This window comes from Triticum dicoccoides, unplaced genomic scaffold (genome assembly GCF_002162155.2).
Source record: "Triticum dicoccoides isolate Atlit2015 ecotype Zavitan unplaced genomic scaffold, WEW_v2.0 scaffold23807, whole genome shotgun sequence".
NCBI classification, from domain to species: domain Eukaryota; kingdom Viridiplantae; phylum Streptophyta; class Magnoliopsida; order Poales; family Poaceae; genus Triticum; species Triticum dicoccoides.
In genome coordinates this window covers 24,237-42,685 of record NW_021248343.1, presented here as the reverse complement: position 1 = coordinate 42,685, position 18,449 = coordinate 24,237, and the positions used below count along the sequence as shown (strand labels likewise).

At 44.1% G+C, this 18,449-nt stretch overlaps 1 pseudogene; it reads right to left on the bottom strand.

The window, feature by feature from the left end:
- Positions 1 to 4,665: 4,665 nt before the first annotated feature.
- LOC119345444 lies at positions 4,666 to 11,451 on the bottom strand (annotated as a pseudogene).
- Between the last annotated feature and the right edge of the window lie 6,998 nt (positions 11,452 to 18,449).

The following is an 18,449-nucleotide window of genomic DNA, read 5'->3' as shown; positions in this document are numbered from 1 at the left end:
CCGCCCCCTCTCCCGGCGTCCCCTCCGACAGAAAAAAAGTCCAGTTGCGGTCGGGTTAAAAACATGCAGTTGCGGTCGAGTGCGGTACTTGAAGTTGCGGGGCTGCTGTTGGGTTTGCAGCTGGCCCGCCTCCTCTCCCGGCGCCCCCTCGGACAAAACAAAGTCAAGTTGCAACCATGTTGAGGGGCAATGCAGTTGCGGGCGGGTGTAGCGCTTGCAGTTGCAGGGTTGTTGTCGGGCTTGCAACTGGCCGGCCCCCTCTCTTGGTGCCCCCTTCAACAAAACAAAAATCGAGTAGCAACAATGTTGGGGGACATGGAGTTGCGGGGCTGTTGTCGGGCTTGCAACTGGTCCGTCCCCTTTCCAGGTGCCCCCTTCGACAAAACAAAAGTAGAGTTGCAACCATGTTGGCGGACATGCAATTGCGGTCGAGTGCGGCACTTGCAGTTGCGGTGTTGTTGTTGGGATTGCAAATGGCCCGCCCCTCTCCCAGCGCCCCCTCCGACAAAACAAAAGTCGAGTTGCAACCATATTGGGGGACATGCAGTTGCCGGGTTGTTGTCAGGCTTACAACTGGCCCGTCCCCTCCGACAAAACAAAAAAGTCCAGTTGTGGTCGGGTTAGAAGACATGCACTTGCACCCGGGTGCAAGAAAAAAATATATGCTAATATTCTTTTATGCATAAACAAGAAAAATATATATGAAAATGTCGGTCCTATACAAAACAAAAGTCATGGTTTAAAAATCCGCTAACAACCAACATACCCACTAACATTTATGTCTACATGGTTCAAAAATCCCCACTCATCAAAGAAGAAGCATTTCCCACATTATACAAGCATAGATAAATAAAATGCATACATAAATAAATCCACAAATAGAGATCTGGCATAAAAGAGGGGAAAACAGATGAAAACAAATGCAACTGAAGAACCTCGAGGGACAAAGACCCTTCCCCTCAGACGAGTACTCCGTGGTAGATATGGTGTGTACATGGCGATTGAAATGTCCAACAAAAACAATAAAAAACGCCTCGCACAACCAGCACATCGCGCATCAATATCGAACACGAGAAAAGTAAACAAGAAGAAGCGAGCGCTAAATAGGTCGGGGTAACACTAGACAAGCAGTGTTGCGTGAATCTTACGGAAACAGTGATCTAACGACTATATATGTGTACCGGGACTTCGGTTAAACTCAATCGGCTGAATTTTAGCAATCCCGCTAATAAAATTTCAACTATTGCAGCCAACATTTACTTACAAATCATCTAATGGATGTGCAACTGAAAATGATTAACAAAAAAATTGGTAGGATATTTCGTTGCTAAAATAGGGCTGCTAGAAAGTTGGAAAATATGCTAAAATCATATAGAATAAAACACAACATTAATAAGCAAGGACAAAATGAAAAATGAAAAATTAAATTAATTAAACAAGAAGAAAAAAAACGAAAAATATGAAACGTGATGAGCAATAATAAATAAAAATAAAAATAAAAACAGCTAAAGTCTTATAAAAAGTAAATGAAAAGTAAAACAATAAAAAGAAGAAAATGGTAAAGAAAAAGGAAAAAATGAAAATGAAAATTTCTTTTGGGAAAAAGAGAAGCCAGCGAGACTTCCTCTCCTACAGGCAAAACTCATTTGTGTAGGGCGAGAAAAAGAAATAAGACAAAGTACTTATTTTGTAGGCTGACAAAAATAACTAAAAAAACACTCTCGGGAAACTTGGGCTGCACAGCAAAGGGAACAACGCCGAGAAGAAAAATAAAAGAAAGGCTCTCTCATCTCCACCAGCCCGTGCAGCGACCAAGAAAAGAGCTCGTTCGAGCCAACGTACACGTACACACAAATCTTAGTGCCATCGACTGAGACTTCCCTACTGAGATTTAGTGTAGCGGTAACAACAACGGAAAACCCAATACAACAAAAACATAGAAACTAGAAATACAAATAAAGTAGAACCTAAAAATATAAACAGTTATTGATAAACTAATTATATTGAATAATTTTTGAAGGAGTTTCACATGGACGATGAACATCCAGCTACGCATAGCAAACGAGTGTGCAACTATTGTTACGCAAGCGAAATTACATACATATACTTGTAATATCAAAGTTTTATATTCTTTATAAAACATGTGATTTTACAAGAAGAAAAATATTTATACAAAAAAATCTTCATATAATTCTACAATTGTTCATGTACTTACAAAAATTATTTAGAAAAGAAGAAATGGAAAAACAAAAAAGACAAACATAACTGCACATGAAAAGAATTTTTTATTTTTTTGAGGATCACACATGAAAAGAAATGGACGTATACTTTTTTCTCCCTAATAATCCCTCCGTTCCTAAATATAAGTCTTTGTAGGGATTCCACTAGGTGGACTACATACGAAGCAAAATGAATGAATCTACACTTAAAATGCATCTATATACATTCGTATGTGGTTCGTAGTGAAATCTCTACAAAGACTTATATTTAGGAACGGAGGGAGTACATAACAACGCAGGCAAAGAGAAAAAGGCCAAGCTCACAACCGTTGTACCACAAAAAAAAGCAAAATTAAAATGAAGAAAAAGAACAAATCACAGGAAAGACACTGAAAAGGCTCCCCGCACATCCTCAGCCCACCACGCAAACCCTCTGGACCGCGAGAAAAAGGGCCCAGACAACCAGAAGACCTGAAGAAAAAACAACTGGCTGCATTAACAGGCCAGAACAAGACAAACCCACTTACAGCGCGAGTCTTAAAGCAAATAACAATCAAACGGTGGACGCGTCGACTGAGACTTTGCGAAGTCTCAGTCGACTGAGATTTAGCAGCACCGATACTTTATAGTACATTATACGCAAGCTGGCTTGATTTAATAGGTCCACATGATGAACCAGTCACATCATATCTCCTTGTCCTCTCACTGTATGCCTACCTGCATATAAGTATATACATACGACGTCAACCAAAGATTTGTTGCTGTCTTGGGTTATCTCCATATGTAAGTCAGTGCTTGATGTTGGAGGGGCAGCTTTGTCCAACAAGATTACATCTAGGCACATATAAGACGGCCATGTGAATGACCTCGTACCATAGTTGGAAACACATTGCATAATAATTTGCGAAAGAGGTATCACAGCCTGAAAAACAGATAGGAGACCTGAGCAATTCCTATTCATATAAAGCGCATCATAGCAGACGCTGAACATCAATCCTAATTATGAATAGGAATTGCCACGAAAGGGAGTCAACGACCACGATATGTCTAGTTTCAGCCATGGTTCTCACTTTCAGTGAGATTTCGATGAAATTAATTCCAGCAGGCACAGATATATTTATGTTTTGGCCAAAATATTTCAACAATTTCAGTAGTACATAGGAATTCAAATATTTTCAAGAAAAATCAAATATTCAATTGAATTCAAGTTAATATTTCGGCCTTTTGGCTGAAATGCAAACTAAAATCACTAAAATTCTGTGAATTTCGGCGATTGGGCTTAGTGCTAAAATTTTCTGAAACTAAAATTGAAAACCATGGTTTCAGCATTGTAGCTCTGCAGCTTCTATCATCTGACCTTCTTGCCACTTGAAAGCAGACTGATTCATGCACACCAGCAAGTTCATGAAAGGCCTGGCCCTGTTAGCGACGATCTTAGCCACCAGTTTGAGGAAACTTTGACAAGACTGATAGGGCGAAAGATCAGAGGAGGCATTCTCCTCTCATGGTTGGTCTGCTATCACATGCCCATCCGCCGTGACCGAAGGGATGAACTTCTTTGCGTGAGTCCGTTAGCCAAGGCGTGAAACAACTTAGTGTCCCCATCCATTCTCAGTCTCACTCACTCACTGTCACCTATCTCCTTGCCCTGCCGCCGCCACCTCCGGTGGACGAACACTAGATGTGAGGCGAGAATAATAATTGGCCTATTTTTCTACTTAAAGGTTGGAGTTGGTGGCGAGTTCACCTGTGGGGCCAACAACATTTACAATAAACAAATACACTCCTCTTCCTCTTCACATGTGGAAGTAGCAAACTTCCAAAAGTCATATAAACAATTCTATTTTACTAATGCGTGAAAACCAACACTCGTGTAGAAGACACAAATAACAATTGCAAAAAATATGACTCCAAGTCAACATCATGATTTCGGTTTTAGTTTCTCTTCCTAACAAAAATTTGAAGTTCTATATCATACCATATGAGTGAACAAATTGTAATGCCCATTCTCCCATGTTTTCAAATTCAAAACATTGTCACACTATAAATCTTTCGAAGGACCTACTACAGTCATATCAAATTCTTTGACACCTACCTCATCCCTCTTACTGTATTTTTGCTCTCTTTTTTGTCGTGAACGGTGCAAGATACTAACATCTTTTGCTCATCTCCCAAGTCGGTGTCCTAACATCTCTTCTTTTTAATTGCTTCGTAGCAACACACGGACACTGTGCTAGTATACGGAAAAAGCAAGAGGATGACCGTTGAGCAAAAGTAAATCAGATAACTGTGCTTCATGGGAGACCTTAGTTTGCAATTTTTCACCTTTTGCAATTCGTACAAGATTTCATTGACTGAAAACAACAACAATTCACAGCCTCACTCAGCTGTGTGAACAGCTAGCTGAGAATTACACTCTGGAGCCTAAACATGCCCCGTCAGATACCTAAGCTACGCCACCATTCGAGCGAGCGCGCTCGCCGGTGGACAGCCGGAGCTTCCGGTAGTCGTCGTAGTAGAACGGCTGGAACCGGCGCGGGTGCTGCGCGTCGACGAACGCCTCCGGCGCTCACACCCTGTCGTCCTTGGGCGCGAGCAGGAACAGGGCGATGGAGATGCGCGGCACCCGTTGCTCCACGCCTGAAGCACAAGACGGGTTGCTCACTCAGACTCCGAGGCTCAGCGCACCGGACGTATACGAAGACGCCAACAGTTTTACCGCTGTAACGAATTTACGGTACCGTTCCGTGCCGATGTTGACGAGGAGCGAGCCGGCGACGGGGTCGACGCGGACGAACTCGTCAGTGGCGGGGTCCAGCACCTCGAGGCCGCCGACGCAGTGGTCCTCCTGGAGCACGGTGAGGAAGCCGGAGTCCGCGTGAATCTGCACGCCCGAGGAGCCCACGATGTCGTGCGTGTAGTTGTACCTGTTCATGCGGAACTGGAACCGGTGGCCCTCCAGCCCGAGGCTCGCGGCCACCTTGCCGGCGACGTCCACGATCAGCTCGTGCATCGCCCCTGCAACAGATTGCGCGTATGTTGAGACCAAATTTGGGGGATCAAAATTCATTTTAGGACCAAGGAAGTGCTGCGGTGATCCATTTCTTCGTCCGAACTGGCATGGGGCGGCACGTCCAGGCGCGCGCAGAAGGCGTCGAAGTCGGCGGGCGCGGCGGCGTCAAAGAGGTCGAAGGCCTTTTTTTTTTTTTTTTGAAACGGAGGACATCCCTGGCCTCTCCATGTCCCGGCTTGTGTTTAAGTGGCTCAAATAGCCTGCATATACCTCTTCCGCGCTAAGTGCCTCACAGTTCAGCAATTCAAACATTGTTTTGCCCTTTTCCAGCAAGAGCGACTCTTCTTTTGCCGAGTGCTTAGCTAGCACAGTGGAGGTCTTGGGTGTCTTCTGACTCGCCCCAATAATGGCAACGCCATCAGTATTTTCCTCAAGAAGGGCTTCTTCACTGGTCTTGATAGGAGTAGAAGAAGGAATTGGATTTGGCAGGTCACGATTATCCGCCGGGTTAGCTTTAGTATCCATGGCTAGTACTGGCCATGGGAAGCCCGGCCCGGCCGGCCCGGCCCGAAAAAGCCCGACCCAGCCCGGCCTGACGCTGCCCCCGGGCCGGGCTCGGGCCTAGTTTTTTAGCCTGAAGGCCGGGCTGGGCCGGGCCCGGGCCCGTTGTTTTTGCCATTTTTTGAAGGTCGGGCCGGGCCGGCCCGAAGCCCGACGGGCTTTTATGTGCTCGGGCCGGGCTCGGACCCAGAAACACAGGCCCGATAGCCGGGCCGGGCCGGGCCCGGGCCTGAGTTTTTTGTGTCGGGCTTGGCTAGGCCCGACCCGAAGCCCGGCCCGGCCCGAGGTTTGGCCAGGTATATCCATGGCCTCCGAGGCAGTCATGTCAGCCTGTGGAGGCGGGTTATCTGGCTTGTTGTGATGCTCTTCAGGATGTTCGGTGTTGGCCTCAGGGGTTACCAACACCTATTCCTCTGACTCAGGGACTTGGGGTACTTGGAAGAGTTGCCAACCTTTCTCTTCTTCTCCTTGGCTTTGACCCTGTGATCACATTGGAGTGTCAAGACAAGTATGACAATAAATTTTAAGTTATAAATAAATGTAAGGAACAATGAAGACAGGCAGCTGGGTTTGAGATGAGCCTCTTGAAGACGGCGGCGACTCCTGATAATTGGAGTCATAAGGGTTAAGAGGATGTCTCATAAGACCAGCTTTGGGTAAAGAGGAAGTTGGACTGTGTGGCACCTCAGCGAGCCGTTTACAGGCGGAAGGTTCATGAGTTAACCTGGCCATTAAGTCGCCTGAGCCGCCACTTCGAGTCTGGCGTCTTGACTCATGCTAAGTTTTCTTCAAAATAAAATATGGATCTAAGTGAGCATCTGGATGAGAAAACTTTACTTTCCGGACAACCCGCCGTATTTTTTTCAGAAGGTGCGTGGTCTGAGCTAGAAGAGACAAGAATTACCTCAATATCGTCAGCCGGCTTGTGGCAACCTCATCCTGAGAATAAGAGGTGTTAGCTAATTCAATAAAGAGTCGGCCAAGAGAGTCGAGTTCTACCTCTGATTGCTTGTCAGCGTCAGCTGACTCGCCCACAGCAACCAGCTCAGCTGGAGCAGCTGCCTTGTTCTTCTTTGACTTTGGGCCAGTCCTGACCTTGGCCATAGCAGTCTTTATCTTTCTTTTCCAAAAAGCAGAGTCGGGTTGTGTAATGAAGAGGGAATTAACAAATAAGATGCAGAATAAGTCAAGGATATTTAAGCTAGACATAAACTAGTACTTACAGGTGGGGCCGGGTTGAACTTGAAGAATGGTAGCAGTCCAGTCTTATTACAATTTTCTTTAGACTCCCCAAAGCATAGAGTTCACAGTTTGAAATATCTCCTCAGCAATAAAGTTATCGGAGCTGTACCGTTGAGGGTCATCTGACTCGCCTGAATATTCACATATTAAGCTGAGGCGACGGCTTAAGGGAAGAATTCTCCATGAGGCCCAGTAACGGGCTAAGTCAACTCCAGTTAACCCATTGGCTAATAAAGTCGTTATCTTTGGATAATATTGAAATGCTTCAATATGTTCATCTGGCAGAAGCTTTCTTTGGGGGTCAAAATTGATAGGAAGGCCATTAGCCCTATAATCCGGCAGAGGGTTCTCATTAGCTGGGGCAGTGTTCTTGCAACAAAACCATGTCTTTATCCATCCTTTGGGGTGGCTACATGAAAGCCACCGTCTCTGCGTCGCTGGATTGAGACCCCGCCTAATTCTTGACTCGGGCCATTGGTACATTCAGTCTGGCGGTTTATGTAGAAGAATTCCTTGAAGAGAGCAATAGCGGGCTCTACTTTCCAATAAGCTTCACAGAAAAATTGAAAGTGGCAAAGGTTCGTCACTGAATTTGGGCATATATCTTGAGGATGAAGATTGAAATAGTGCAAGGCGTCCTGAAAAAACTTTGACCCAGGTGGTGTAAAGCCTCTAAGGATATGGTGAGTAAAAACTATCACTTCTCCTTCACCAGGATTGGGAATATTTTCTCCTTGGATAACTTGCCAGCCAATCTCTTCTTGAGTCGCCAAGAGACCTCGGCCCACATAATCCTTAAGGATTTCTTCAGTGACTAGGGAAGGGCCCCAGTTAGAGAGAGTGGTTTTTGTCATATTGAGTCACCTAAGGAGGATGGAAGCTGCAGAATAAGAGTATGTCACGTTACTTGAGAAGTAACGATTCATCATCATCATAACCCAAGTCCGGCAGTTTAAAGATAAGTCGCCATAAATAATGGCGGGTTGTGTAAAAAATATTCAGTCTCTATAACACTGGCGGATTATGAATTGTTGGGGAACGTAGTAATTTAAAAAATTTCCTACAATCACGCAAGATCTATATAGGAGATGCATAGAAACGAGACGGGAGAGTGTGTCCACGTACTCTCGTAGAACGAAAGCAGAAGCGTTTAGTTAACGCGGTTGATGTAGTCGAATGTCTTCACAATCCAACCGATCCAAGTACCAAACGTACGGCACCTCCCCGTTCAGCACACGTTCAGCCCGATAACGTCCATCAAGCTATTGATCTAGTTGAGGACGAGGAAGAGCTCCGTCAGCACAATGGCGTGGCGACGGTATTGATGATGTTATCGGTGCAGGGCTTCGCCTAAGCACTACGACGATATTACCGAGGTGTTAAACTATGGAGGGAGGCACCGCACATGGCTAAGAGAACAACTGGTGTGCTATGGGGTGCCCCCTGCCCCCGTATATAAAGGAGGGAGGAGGAGGAGGCCGGCCAAGGGAAGGCGCGCCAGGGGGGGAGTCCTACTAGGACTCCAAACCTAGTAGGATTCGCCCCCACCAACTTTTCCTAGTCCAAAAGGGGGAAGGACAGAAGGAGAGGGAGAGGGGAAGGAAAGAGGGGGCCGCGCCCCCTCTCCCTAGTCCAATTCGGACTGCTAAGGGGAGGGGCGCGCGCCACCTTCTGGCCTTCCCTCTCCTACTCCCTTATGGCCCATCTAGGCCCATAACTTCCCCGGGGGGTTCCGGTAACCCCTCGGTTCCCCGAAAAATGCACGAACTCTTCCGAAACCTTTCCGGTGTTCAAACATAGTCTTTCAATATATCAATATTTATGTCTCGACCATTTCGAGACTCCTCGTCACGTCCGTGATCTCATCCAGGACTCCAAACAAACTTCGATCATCAAAAACACATAACTCATAATACAAATCATCATCGAATGTTAAGCGTGCGGACCCTACGGGTTCGAGAACTATGTAGACATGATCGAGACACATCTCTGATCAATAACCAATAGCGGAACCTTGATGCTCGTATTGGCTCCTACATATTCTACGAAGATCTTTATCGGTCAAACCGCATAACAACATACGTTGTTCCCTTTGTCACCGGTATGTTACTTGTCCGAGATTCGATCGTCAGATCATCATACCTAGTTCAATCTTGTTACCGGCAAGTCTCTTTACTCGTTCCGTAATTCTTCAACCCGCAACTGACTCATTAGTCATATTGCTTGCAAGGCTTATAGTGATGAGCATTACCGAGAGGGCCCAGAGAAACCTCTCTGATACACGCAGTGACAAATCATATTCTCGATCTATGCCAACCTAATAAACACCTTCGGAGACACCTGTAGAGCATATTTATAATCACCCAGTTACGTTGTGACGTTTGATAGCACTCAAGGTGTTCCTCCGGTATTCGGAAGTTGCATAATCTCATAGTCTGAGGAACATGTACATGTCATGAAGAAAGCAGTAGTAATGAAACTGTAACGATTATAATGCTAAGCTAGCGGATTGGTCTTGTCTATCACATCATTCTCGTAATGATGTGATCCCGTTCATCAAATGACAACACATGTCTATATGGTTAGGAAACATAACCATCTTTGATTAACGAGCTAGTATAGTAGAGGCATACTAGGGACACTATGTTTTGTCTATGTATTCACACATGTACTAAGTTTCCGATTAATACAATTCTAGCATGAATAATAAACATTTATCATGATATAAGGAAATATAAATAACAACTTTATTATTGCCTCTAGGGCATATTTCCTTCATGAATATATTGGTAAGTCGCCCAAAGATGCAGAGGCAGGTCATCTAAAGTTTAGAATTGTTGGAAATTCTGCTAAGTGTGGAGCAAAAAAGTTTCACAATCAAACAACTATATTTATGGATCTATGGACAGTTCAAAAAAGAAAAATAATTACTAAACGTAAAAGGTGGTGACGGAAAAACTAGCAGACAACCTATTGATTCTAAAAGGTATACAAGTCGTTGAAGGTATAAGACGGTGCCAAAACTACTACCGCAATATTTCTATGGTGTTTTTCCGGATCAAAAACAATTTCTATTCAAAGATATGTTGATCTGGAAGGGGATGAATGCCGATGAACTCCATGAATTCGGGTGACCTAATGTAGATCTAAGAAAGAAGAAGGATGGTACCTGAGGGCGGCGGAGGAAAGCGGAGGCGCGCCGTTGTGTCCTGACGACGAGGAGGAGGTATGGCGACCTCGAGCAAAGAAGGCTGGCGCGCATTGACGGGCGCGGCAGAGCTCCAGTTGCGAAGGGACTCAGGAGGAGGAAGGAGAAGTGAAGAATACGCGGTAAAAGGCAAAAGGAGGGCCCTCGTGCCTATTTATAAGGGAAAGTAACAGTAAATGGCTAGTGCGAGGATCGAGGAGGCACAATAAATTTTACAGGAAAGGGACGCCTCCAATTTTGGAATGATTGATTTATACAAAGATTCGTTATGATGTCATGAAGGGTTTTCCGAAATCACGGAGGTGACATCATCTCTTTATGGCGGGTTATGAAGACTTTTCAAGACCGCAATGAAGAGAAGTAAAAGGATGACTCGCTAGACGGAGGATATTAGTTGACATGAATAAGTTCAAATCAATCTGGGGCCTAATGTTGGGGATATGACCCCACGATATAACACGCCCAAGAAGGGCCGGGTTAGACCGTTGGTGACTCACGGAGTCAAGGCTTTAGACGCGCCCAAGTACCCAAGGGGCAACTCACAAGATGGGCCGATTTAAATCCCAAGGCCTAAAGACGATGTGTGGCCCATAGGCGTAAGCCGCCTTATGATGACTTGCCTTATAAGGCGAGGTGATTTAGAATATGGTCACGGGTTGTAACTCGACCCGGACTCTTGTAAGCCGGTGGCCTCGACCTGTATCTAAAGGCGTGTCCCAGGCATAGAATAGACAGGTAACAATCAATCGATAGCTAGGTCAAGCGGAATCGCTCCCTTGTAATTGATACTCAAACAATAAGCAACAAGAGTAAGAGTAGGCTTTTACCTCCACCGTGAGGAGCCGAACCTGTGTAAACTTGTGTCTCTTGTCCCGCTCAATCCCGACAAGCTAATCACCGTTGCGATGGCTTCACGCTTAAGTCCTTTCACTAATCATCTACCGTGACAAAACCATGACATATACGACCATTTTATTTAACTGAAACAAAGTGACCCAAGGTCTGTAATCCAGTAAGCGGGTTGGCGGGGCTGGGCGCGACCTAGCCGTTGCAGGCGATGACGCTGGTGTTGTGGCGCTTGGCCTCGTTGGGGAGGTTGAAGACCGCGCGCACGGCGGCCTTCATCTCGGCCTGCAGCGCCGCGGGCACGCCGACTCCTCCGGCCGCGCACCGGCGAGCCACAGGTCGACCAGCGGGATCTCCACCATCTGCGCTGCCTTACTAGTTGGCCGGTCTCGTTGACTTGCGTGGGGGATCGATCTCCACGGCGTTTTAGTATTTAGAGGCCGGCGGCCGGTCGTGAAAAGGGACGCTGGGGGCAGGCCGGCCGCTTGTCGGGACGACCGCACTCACACCGCCGGCAAGGAGGTACGAACAAGCTTCCGTGTACTGGGATTGGCGAGACGATCAGTCGATACATATCGGTGTAGGTCAAACGCTGCCATTTCTGTCATGTTGCTGGACTGTCTCATGCACGATTTTGTCACATTTTTTAAAAGCATTTAAGGTTTAATCATTTACAAAGCTCATGAAACGGCACGGTAAAACATAAAAGTACTACTAGCTAGGTGTCAGTGCGTTACTACAGGATGAAATTATATTTCAAGAATGATGGCTTGTGACCGATTGCCCTCGGTCGTTGACTATGTTGTGCGGACATTGGTGGCTAATTATTCTAGATGCATATGAAGCGATAGATTATGGGCTGTTCTTGAAAGAATCTCCACTATTCCTTGGCAACAATGTCATTACCAAATACTCTCTGAAGATGAAACAATGGTGGATCTTTCTGACATAACACCCATAATTAGAAACATAATTCTTATATATAAAAGGCTCTAAGTTATTTTTCTGGTCTCCCTTTTTGACGATCAGCCAGTTGAATAGTTGAAAGCAATAATTTCATTTTTTTTTTAAAAATTATTAGTACTCTCGTCATTTATCCTTGCTCTAGCATTGCGGGCACCTTCTAAATTTTTAATAGATATATGAAATGGTCTTCGTGTACCGCTAGATATGATGAGGTATTGCATGTCTGAATTAACTAATGAAATCATTCTCACCTACCACGAGCGTGTGTTGTATTAAATTTCTGACTTACCAATAATGAAAGATGCATGTACTGCAGTACCCCTCCCACCATACATATATATCTGAAAAATGAGACTAAAACAAAGGGGTGATCATAAATACAGTAGATAACAAAAGGAAAAATGAACTCATACAATATTATAATCAGTTAAATCCTATCCAAATGCAATGGCAACTCTTAACACAAAAAGTGAAATAAATCAACTAATCAAAAGATTCTCCATGTTATCTATCTTGCTATTGTTGCTCGTTTGAGTTACAAAGAGTATTTGTAAATGAATGGAGGCACTTTCGATCCTATATATATCTTCTAGGCAACCTGATCAACGTTGTACTCAGTGGCATCTCCCTCCTCTAACAACTAAGCTTATGCCGTACTTTACTTCCCATGTCCTTTGTTCAAGTTCAGAAATTGGCATATATTTTTCATTACATGGACTACTAATTTCTCTTGTCCTATAAAAGTTGAATGCCTTCAAGCTGTCAACACGTGCCCATAAAGGCTATATGTGGACAGAATGTACTGGCACATTATGAAATACTCCCTCCGTTCCTAAATATTTTTCTTTTAGAGCTTTTAAATGGACAACCACATACAGATGTATATAGACATATTTTAGAATGTAGATTCACTCATTTTACTCTGTATGTAGTCACTTGTTAAAATCTCTAGAAAGACAATTATTTAGGAACGGAGGGAATAGTTACCTGCACAAACCAAGAATCTTAGGCACCTCTATGCTCTAGCAAATCAGTGATCGGGGCCCTAGGGAGGCGGGTTTGCACCGAACCAGATAAAGGATTATCAGGTTTAGTTTTGCAATAGCATAGACCTGCAGATACTCCCTTTCTTCTTGCATGTCCCAGATATTTATTAAGAAATATATTAAGAGGTTCATATGACAAATCAGCTGACTGAAGAACAATGCCAGGAGGGCTAATTCAGCAAATATAAATCTCCATGACATCGTGAATCCGAGCATTCTTGCTCCTGCTTCTTGTACACGTCTGTATAGATTTGATCATATCCTACGCTTTCCTTGTGATAATAATAGGGTGAAAATAGGAATCATTCTAGGTAAAAATAATAATTACAAATTACTCTGCACCTGCTATAATTCAACCACGCTCCCGCAATAAACGGAAAACTCCCCAAAGGGAAGACGTGGCATCACCACATGGGAGACTCCAACTCCGGTAGGTAGAGTTTGGTGCACGTCTCTCTCTTTACTACGACAATAGAAATTGCAAGCTACTTTGGTGCCAATGTATTTACTTTGTTAAAGCTCAACTATAGGTTGATGCTCTAATATTGAGTTGAACTTATGTAATTTATTGTTTTTGTTGTTTCCGTTGTCCTAAAGGGACTTCCAAACTTCCATTCATCATAAGTCTCAACTTTTGCAGAAGATTGACAAGGCCCAATGTGTAATGAGCTTCCTAAAGAATCAAAGGAAAACAAACACTCACATGATGCATTTGGAATTCCTAGTAGCAACTGAATAAGAATGAAATTAAATTGAGCCAAAAATAAAGTGGGCTTCCAGAGACCACAAAACATGTTTATGCACTAAAATAGGAAAAGGAACTGCGGACATACACAGCAAGACCAACAAGTGTAGTTTCCATTTCTGCACTTCCTGTGAAATTCTTGGTGCATGGTGCAATACTGCGTAATCCAGCCAGCAAAACTTGAAGGAAAGCAGTAGTAAGACCTGAACTAATTGTGATGGCATATTATGCCAACTTTACATATGCCCACATCGCCAGCATTTTCAAATCACTGATATATCCCAAGCCTATAAAAACTCAAAACAAACCCTACTGTTTCAAACATGACAAATAAATTCTAGCATATTTGTCACTCAAGGAAGAATGACAAAGAAATAGTACTGGTCTATTGTCACTCAAGGAGGAAGCCCGTGTCTACCACAATGCATTGCAGTTTTTTGTTGTTGCATCTTATAGTTGGCAGCACATTGGGGGAGGCCCAAACCCTATCAAGCGGGGAGATGTGTGCTGTGCGGGATGCTTCTTAAGGGAGGGACACTTTTGGGGTTTCTGACCACATGGTCCCGACCCTATTAATCACTTGTCAGAGCTATAAACCGGCCCATATGACTAATAGCAAAGATTAGGCACAATCTTAGTGGTTACCTACCTAGTAAAGATTAATCGGCCCATAAATCGTTGACTCAACCGATATTTTCAAAATTGGTATTGGGAGCAACGATGAGTCATGACAACTCAACTAGCAAGAATGGAGATTAATTTGTCTTTAAACTTTGCATACCAATGGGTCAAATGATGACAGTCCAAACTAACCCATTCGTCTCGGAAGCAAGATAACTTAACTATCTCGCATTACGTGGTGTGACACGAAATGCAACTGTCTGCAATCCCAAGAACTTAATCACCTTACCATCTTCCCGAAATGCTCAACATCTACGTGCATCCACATGGTATGATTTAGGATGAATACGCAACCCCTGCCAAAATTTCACCGATTAACAACGCCTTATTACAAATCCGGTTGACCTAACAAGCCGCAACAGTTCTGAGATAACTCGAATCGCCTATGTTGTGTTGTGAATCTGCAGTGTCTCAAAACCTGACAGGAACAATTTCTACAATCAACTGGAACTTAGACATAAGATAATCTCAAGCAAATTAGATATCACATAGGCAATTGCCCGTGCGTTGCAACGGGGCAAACATATTCTAGTGGTTTAATTGTGTCTAACATATACCTTTAGGGATCATTGGGTTCTATTAACTTCTTCCTCGACTAATTTAATCACTCTCCACTTTCCGATCGAAGCTCGACACCTATGTCCAAACTCCCTGTAGAGATGTGCATGAATCATATGTTTGAACTCCTTTTAGAGACGTGCAAAAATCATAGGTATGGCAAAGTACACTGATGCGGTGGGCATGGATAGTTGGATCCATGTTGGCAAAACTTCCACAACATGGATCGAATAATCAATATTATGAAGATGGCGATGTGGAGCAAATATCACCTCTAAATATGCCACTCTTCCTTCATTCAAACAAAAAAAATCAAAAATGAATGTCCGACAAATAGACCTGCTTATGTAAAAATTGTGCATTGCTATGGAATAAAATTACGATTATCAACAATGTTTAACTAACACTTTGGATTTGCTGATATATAGATGATTTTAAGAATTGTCCAAAATGTTTGCAATATTTTGCCATGTAGAGATGAAATGCAATTAAAAAAGGCACTCATTTCGTGCTATGAAGCTGCGATCTGTACCACTGCACCCCGGCCTATAGCTGGCCAAACGGGCCGGCCCGGCCCGGCCCGGCACGGCCCATCCTAATCGTGCCTGGCACGGCCCGGCCCGCCAAGGTACGATTATTATACGGGCCGTGTCGTGCCGGCCCGCGTGCTGCAGCCTGCAGCCCAGGCACGGCCAAGTTAGTAAACGGGCCGGCACGTTGGCCTGTTTAGCACGATGGGCTGCATAATTTTAGCCTGTTATTTGATGCACTGAGCGTTTTTAGCCTATTTTTACATGTTGGGCCATATATATATGTATAAAAAAATAAAAAAATGTAATCGGGCCGTGCCATGCCGGCCCGCGTGCCCAGCCTCTAGGCCCAGGCACGGCCCAAGGCATGCCGCGTGCCTGGCCCGGCCCGTTTAGCCCGTGCCGTGCCTGGCCCAAGGCGGGCCGTGCCGGCGTGCTCACGGGCCGGCCTGAAAAAACCGGCCCATTTGGCCAGCTATACCCCGGCCCTCTCGACTCCTTCCCTCTTGCAAGCACCATTGATGTCGTAAAAGGATGTTTCCAAGCCACTAAAATGCAGGATATCAAGAAATTAGTAACCCACTAGCTAAGTGTCCGTGCGTTGCCACGGACTAACAAATATATATATACAAAGAGAAAATTCATGTGACATGAGAGTCAAAGGCCATTTTTATGGGATGATATCTCATGGTCATGATCTAGTAGGTACATACATCTCGTCATTGTCTTTCTTCCACACTCCATGTCTGAACTACCACGCGACACTCGACTTCCTTCTCCCACCATGCATGCTTTTATCTCCTATTTCTCCTACCTCTACCTTGCACGACAGTACCAAGTTTCTTGTCCAACTATCATAATCTTCTCCGGTAGGGCACCCCCTTAGATTATTACTGACTTGTACATGTTGCAAATAAGATCAACGAAAATGGATACTAAATTTCTGATGAGAAATGAGAATTCAGGACAATATCTTCCCAAGAAAATAATAATTCCAAGACAATCTTTTTATACCTTCTGTCAACATTGGGACACACATTCCACGCAATAAGCATGCAATGATGTTGATACTTGATTAATTGTCAATATATGTCTATAGTAAAGATAACTTTACTCAAAACATGTTTTTCTAAGAAGGAAGGATAATTCATATTAGAAAAATAAAATAAAGGTTTGGGTTCATCCCACCAATGTTTCTCTTGTGCAACTCATCTCCGCACCTGCTCACGAGATTAGCGTGTCTCGAGCACACCACTCCCACACACCCTCACAAGAGCGGCACAACCAATCTCTGAGTGCCACTGACACACATGCATGGAGCGCTCACTCCAAGCCTGACTATACACATTCCCACAGTAGCCAAATTCAAAGAGAATCAACGAGGCATCATCCACTGCTTTCTCAAGGTCCTATTCATCATGAAATCATAGACCAAGATATTCCTCCCATCCATTTTTTAGGGAAAGGATTTTTCTCGATGTTCCTCTCATCTTCATGGTAGTAATAACCTAAAAACGCCACCAGTCAACTCCGAAGAACATGCAACATTGTGAGAGTCAAAGTCATGGTCAGTCAAATCCGTCAAGAATTTCAAATTATGTGCTATCCAATACGTACTTGTTGCCGATGGAACGACCACATGGATAGCTCCTACAATCTTCATGCAGGTTGCACAAAATTTCGCCATAGGAGGTTTCAAACCTTCAATGGGCCACCCTTGGCCATCCAGCCGGTGGTTTTCCATCCTTCCTTACGCCTGACGTCTTGTGGAACCAGGCGCATCCCAGATCCACCGCCTTCCATTCAGGTCGCCACACAGAGGGGAAAAATAGAGTAGGCGGTGGCGCGGAGGAGGAGGCGGTGGTTTTCTATGTCACTGGTGTTTGTGTAGTTGTGCGTTGGAACTTCACAACATGGGGAGGACGAGGAAATGGGAGAGCAGATTGTCGATGGTGGCATGGGAAAAAGAACGCGGTCTGGGGAGGGGGTCGGTGGCTAGAACTTTGGAAAGGAAGGAAACCTGATTGTGTTTCCCTTTATTTTGTATATGGAAGTTATCGTATGGTTCATATATGGCAACAAGTCCTATAAAAGAGAACCAAGGATTGATTGATGATTGTGTTTTATTTCATATGGAAACCGATCTGTCGAGGCTACATGTAAGGGCTACATGTAAGTGCATTGTGACTAAGGAAGGATCAATAGATTGAATTAGATAAGAAAAAAACCAGCAGGAGGGTGGAGTTATTAATTAAGAAAAAAGTCAGTAGTGGGAGGTGGGATGAAATAAAACCGGACGAAAAAAAGCCAGTAGTGGGAGGTGGTAGTCTCCGCCGGCCAATTTTCGTTCCACCTCCACTGGTTTTTTTTCGTCCTAAAAAAATCTATGAAATTTCGTAGGTTAGCCAGGGACAACTCCCACCTCCCAGGTTTTTTTCCGTCTCACCTTCCATGATATTTTTTTGTACGTCACCCCACCTCACACTGAGCCGCCAAGAACCGCAAAAACCGCCTACCTTAGCCAAATCAACAAATCTCTCTCATTAATGCAATTTTCTTTAGGAAACAAATAATAGATTCTTTCCTACCTTAGCCAAATCAACAGATCTCTTTCATTAATGCAATTTCCTTTAGCAAACAAATAATAGATTCTTTCCTACCTTAGCCAAATCAACGGATCTCTCCCATTAATGCAATTTGCTTTAGGAAACAAATAATAGATTCTTTCCTACCTTAGCCAAATCAACGGATCTATCTCATTAATGCAATTTTCTTTAGGAAATAAATAATAGATTCTTTCCTACCTTAGCCAAATCAACGGATCTCTTTCTTTA